Source organism: Octodon degus, unplaced genomic scaffold, assembly GCF_000260255.1.
Source record: "Octodon degus isolate 3935 unplaced genomic scaffold, OctDeg1.0 scaffold00025, whole genome shotgun sequence".
NCBI classification, from domain to species: Eukaryota; Metazoa; Chordata; class Mammalia; order Rodentia; family Octodontidae; genus Octodon; species Octodon degus.
Window position 1 is genome coordinate 15,975,303 of NW_004524601.1, and position 6,219 is coordinate 15,981,521.

The following is a 6,219-nucleotide window of genomic DNA, read 5'->3' on the forward strand; positions in this document are numbered from 1 at the left end:
ATTTGTAAGAGAGCTAAAGTTTATTGCATGAGTTGGGAAAACTGGGATTGTAAAGAATGAATTCCTGCTCATATTAGAATAACATAGATACAGGTACCAAGTTTGTTATGATTAATAATAAATGGAACATAATTTCATTATTCACAGAAAATAACCACCAAAGGTGAAGGGTGCAGACACTTAAAATCCATTAATAAAAAAATGTTAAAACACAAAAATTACAAAGTTCTTCTTGAATTTCAAAATGCAGTATACTTAGAGGAATAAAAACCTAACTTAATAAAAAGCAAATCTAGAAGAAAAATAATCTTCACAGAAAAATATTTTCACAATACTCTGTTGTGATCCAGATAAGTCACCTTATCATTTATGTTTCCTTGCCATCATCTTGGAGAATATTTATAGATCATAGTATGAAAATGTAGCATTAGCTTTAAGACTGCAAGATCTTGATGGTATGGAATGGGACAATAATAATGATAAAGTTTGTCCACTATGTGAGACAAGCCCTGATGAATATAGAGGTAGCCTCTGAGAGTCAGTATATTGTGAGGAGAACTAGGGACTAGTGTCCACTCTGTTGCTCCAGATGACAAAGGCAATTTTTAGAGCTGACTATTGTCCAAGGCTGATTTCAGTTCAATAAAAAAGTACCATCGTAACAATGAAAGCAGGAAGGAGGGACCCAGCTATCTTTTTCTGCCATCAGCTCTCGTCATTGGCTGTGTTCTCACAGATCTTAGCTGAGCAGTGGTTGTGAGAGTTCCCTGCTAGAAGGGTGTAAGTAACTAACTTTTGAGTCTTCCTCTGCCTCACATGGTCTCACTCTACCACCACTCTGACACATTTCAGGGTGGTAAGTTGTCTTTCAGTCTCTCACTTGAAGCTGATGTCATATGAACCACTACGCTAACTGACACAGTTTCAAGATCTGCATTCTCTCGAACACTCCCAAGCAATGTATTGTTACATTCATAGCCTATTCAGTTTTAGTTTATTATCTAGCTTGGTATTTCCAACATCACCATATTTGCTACTCCATTCTCTACAGTAATTGAGAATGCATCCTGAAATACATGACTGGATAGGACGCAGGAGGTAGACTGCCGGAGCCTAGGAAGAAGTGAAGCAGGAGCAGGTCAGACAAGTGGAGGGTTGCTAGTAAGGTTGAAATTGATAAAGATATGTTGAATTCATATGCAATATTACCGAAGTAAACCCCTACCTCATGTAATATTAATATGCATCCAAAGTATGTTGTTCTGTTGTGTATGATACTTTAGAGATTGCATTCATCTCTACTTCAGACTCTGAAGCTATTGTTTGCTTAGACCACTGGATGTGTTTCCTCTTTACTTCTGCATCTCCTTACTTAGTGGAGAATCCAAAAATGATCAAAAAGTGGCTCTAGGGAGACTCCTCTGTGCTGCGTATGTCATGCAGAAGAAAGGCCACGTTTGATATGTTTGTGTAAAATTGATTTTCTTCACATAGATTGGTTTCCAATGTTTCACTTTTGCATATGTTACATTACACTTTCTCAAGTTCACTGATGGATTTTATCATTACACTTAAGCCATGCATGAAGAAAAGTACTGAAGTGGGTTTCTACGCATCTCATATTCCAGTCAACGTTACATCATTCATAAGAAATGTGAATAATTTTCACCTCTCTTTCTCTCTATTTGAAGTGGTTTCACAGTTATTCTTTTATTTTCAGTGGCTGTAAGTACTACTGTGACTTTCTTCTTTATGGATGTAGAGTATGAGGGAATCATGGCCCCAGTCTGCCACAAGGTCTCCACTTAAGAGAATAGTATTTCATTTATTTTTATTCATTTTTTTCATGTATTTTAGTTCAGGGTCTACAGGATCTCACAGATCAGACTAATAGTGATTCTCAGCCTCCCAAATGCTGGGATTATAGGTGTGCCCACCATGCCCAGTCTCAATCACTATCTCAGCTTGCCCCAGGGGTGGAGGTGGCCCATCATGCCAAGCATCAAACCCAGGTCACTGCTCCTTCCTAAGTAGGCACCTTAGTCCGCTGAGCTATCTGGCCAGCCCTAGAATACTTTTTTTTTTTTTTCTCTCTCTCTCTCTGTATTTTAGGGAAGGGTCTACAGGGTGTTCAAGATCTCTCTACTAGATCGGACTCTTAGTGATCCGCCTGTTTACAGCCTCCCAAGTGCTGGGATTCTAGGTGGGTGCCATCACGCCCACTCTCATTTGCTGTCTCAGTGTACCTTGGGGCCGGGCCAGGGGCAGGGCTGGGGATGGAACAGGCAAGGCAGGTCCCAGTATGGAACCCTGACCCTTGCACCCCTTGTAAGAGCTTTAATCCGCTGGGCTATTTGGCCAGCTCCAGAATACTACTTTAGAAATTTACAAAACAACTAATTTACTTGTATACTTATTTACATGCTCTAAGAATATTAAAGCAGCTGGTGTTATTTTTAATGAAATATAAACTCACATTAAAATTTAATCACTAAATATCTGAAATTGTGTTCCCTGGAAGTTCACTGAGTAAAATAATTTTTTAATATTCCACCAGAAAATCTCAAAATAGTACTGAGCACAATTCATAATATTAAAAGTGCAGAGAGTATAAAGAGTATGTGAATTTATTAATAAAATATGTAAGCAATTATTGATATGAATATTATAGAATGTCTAGTTACAAAGGCATAATTTTGTGACTTTTTTATGTCAGAAAATTACATGAAAAGTAGGTAATCTAGTGCTCAGAAATGATATGTGAGTCTAACTTAAAAGTTTCCAGATTAAAAAAGTGAAAATTCATTACAGCTTAGCCTACACAGTATCATCCATAAAAATTTCCTTTCTTGAGCAATTATTAGCAATATATGCAAACATTACCAGTCAATATTGTAAAGTAATGTGAACTGTTTACTCATAAAAATGGACTGACCCCAAAGAAAGTGCCTACTTTCAAAGTAATGTGCTCTATAAAATGATGGCATTTGTTTTTTAATTTAGCACTTAACAGTCATCACTGCAAAATCCAGAAAGACAGCAAAAGTAAAACTTGTGAGTTTATGCTAACTTAACTACATTACTGTAGGATGTGTCAGTTTCAGAGAGAAGATAGAACACATAGAGGCTCAGATGGAAAAACTGGATCATGTGTCTTATGGTTGCTGCTCTTGTTGATGTTGTTTGACTGCACAATGTAACAGAATCCTGCAAAACTGAACATGAAAGAAATGGAAAACAAGGACCAAAACAAGTTGACCTCCAAATCCCTGAGTTGTGAAAGTAGATGATGAAACCTGGCGCTTCTTTCCCTAGACCGATTTTCACACAGTATTCATTCTGCTAACTGGTAATAGTAAGTGACTAAAATATTACCTTAGTGCTGTTAATAAGTACTTAACTTTAGAAAAATATAGCTGTTTTGGTAACAAGTAACTGAAAGTATTGAACAAAGAAACATTAACACATGGAATTCCATATACATTTTTGTTTGGTTGGTTGGTTGCTTGGTTCGGTGATACTTAGGATTGAAATCAGGACCTTGTGCTTGCCAGACAAGGGCTTATTCTTCTGAGGTATCTCCCCAGCCCAAAAATTCCATATATTAAATGAAATGTAGCATATTAGATGGATTATACTCCAAGAATAACTGACACATCCCAGGATTGCAATGGTGGTTAAATATAAAATAGACATTATTTTAGTAAAGAAAATGCATTTAATCATCTGAATTTAAAAAAACTGCATTGGATAAAAATTTATCATCCTATCATGATTAAAATATTTTGGGAATTAAGCAATAGACAGTAACTTCTTCAACATAAAAAGGCTTTAAGAAAAAAAAATTAATCACATACTGAATGGTACAATGCCAGAATACTTTTCCTAAGATCAGAAAAAAGATAAGGTTGTCTGCTTTTTCTACAGCTTATTTTTTATTTTATTTTAGTTTTTTTTCAGAACCAGGGATTGAACTCAGGCCCTTGCACTTGCCAGGGAAGCGCTTATTCTACTGAGCTATCTCCCAGCCCCTGCTTTTCAACACTGTGCTGGAATTTCTAAAGAAAGTGATAATCCAATCGAAAGAATAACAGGCATCCAAATTGAAAAATAAAGTATTTCTGTTCACAGATGATACGATTCTATACAGAAAGCTTGAAACAATTAGCAAGAAATCTACTATAGCTTCAGTCAATTCAGCTAATTTCTAAGATGCACAAATAAAAATCAGTCTTTGTATACCACAAGTAAACAATTCAAAAATGAAATATAGCAACCACTGTTCAGTATCTATCATTTTGTTTTTTATAAATTGTGTACCATTTCTAATGTCTTATCTATTATTTTTCAATTCTCTTTAAAATAAATAAAACTTAAAAATTTAAAAAGATGAAATATGAGTTTACATACAACACAATCTGAAAGAATAACATACTTGAAAAAATATAGTCAAAGAAAGATAAAACATATTTATAGTAATTATATAAAATACTGTTTGGGAGGTGGGGAAAAAACAAAATACTGTTGAGAGAGACAAAGAAGACCTAAATAAGTGAGAACATAGTATGAATTCCTGATTGCAAGTTTTCTTGGTAGGACAACAACACCTCCAAACAATCAACAGGTTAATGACCCTTCAAAATTCAGTAGCCCTTTTCTAGAAATGGAAAAAGAAAACCCTTAAATTCATATTTTTTAAAATATCTTATGCATTTGGTACAGGGTCTCACTATGTAGTTCAGACTAGTAGTGATCCTCCTGTTTCAGCCTTCCCAGCACTGGGATTAGAGGTGTGCGCCAACAAGTGCGATCTGAATGGCCAGCTCAATGCACCTGGGGTGGGGCCAGCACACCATGTGGTACTGGGTATCAAACATGGGTCCTTGCATTTGCCTAGGCAGGTGCTTAGAACACTGAGCTATTGGCATGGCCCAAGACTAGCCTCTTTAACAAACGGTGCCAATAAATTGAGCTTATACAGAAAAATGAATGGAGTTAGGCCCCTAAATCATAACATATAAAAATTCACTACAATGGATCAATGTTTTAGGTAAAGAGCTGAAAACAAAAACTCCTACAGGAAAACATAGGAGTTACCCTTCTTGACCTTAGGTAAGGGAAGGGATTCATATACTCTATGACAACAAAAGAACAAATTGCAAATACTATATTGGCTTCATCATACTCAAACACTTTTGTGGACCAACTAATGTTAACCAGAAAGTTTCAATAACCTGTATAATGAGAGAAAATACTTGTAAATCGTGTGCCTGATGACATGTCCATATCCATAAAACAAGAGGATATCTAAAAAGAAAAATTAATCCTGTTTGTGTCCCAAAGCCTGTTACTGCACTCCCAAATCTTTTCTACATGACATGAATAATTCAAGCACTTCTGTTTCATTCACTGTGAGACAAAAGATTTTGGATCACTCTTAGAGTTCTTCAATTTTATAAAAAACATTCACTAAGCCATCTTAAAGATACAATCTTAGACTCCTAAGAGTGGTCAAAATGTTTTGTTTCACAGTGAATGAAATAGAAATGGTTTAAACTAATTTGGCAACTTAAGAAAGTAATCACATGCATAAATACTTTGATGAACAGGACTATAGTTATTTTTAGTAAATTACTGATTTTATTCTAGTTTAATCAAATAAAATTAGTTTTTAATATTCATATTATTATTATTACTGTTACATATCCTTTACAATTTCTCAAAAAGATGTCTGTTTTCTGTAGCACAAATAATGACTTGTACTCTTTCAAAGGATTATGTAGAACTACCAAATTAAGACTGCTATTTCTAAAACAGAAATGTGATGAAAAAAATTCACTGTGTCTGTCTGGAACAACATAATTAACATCTAATCCAAAGACAAGCTTATTAGAAATCCTGCCTACCTTGTAGCATTCTTGAGTCTACAGATAGCCCATGGAACAACATATCCCTCTGTATTTCTAATATTCAAAAGTAAGTTGAAAAAGATTTCCCAAATAGATAAATAGTTTCAGAAATGTTCCTGTAGGTACACTGATTTTCAAATTCTTAAAGGCTGAAAATAGAGTTGGTTATCTATGGATAATAGTTATCATTGATAATATGGAAATAAAGACAAATTTAATTTGTCTGTTTTTTTTTTTTTGCTGAAGTTAATGTTTCTTGTAATTGAAAAAAAAAAAATTCAAATTATAACCTACTCCTGGGAAGAATAGC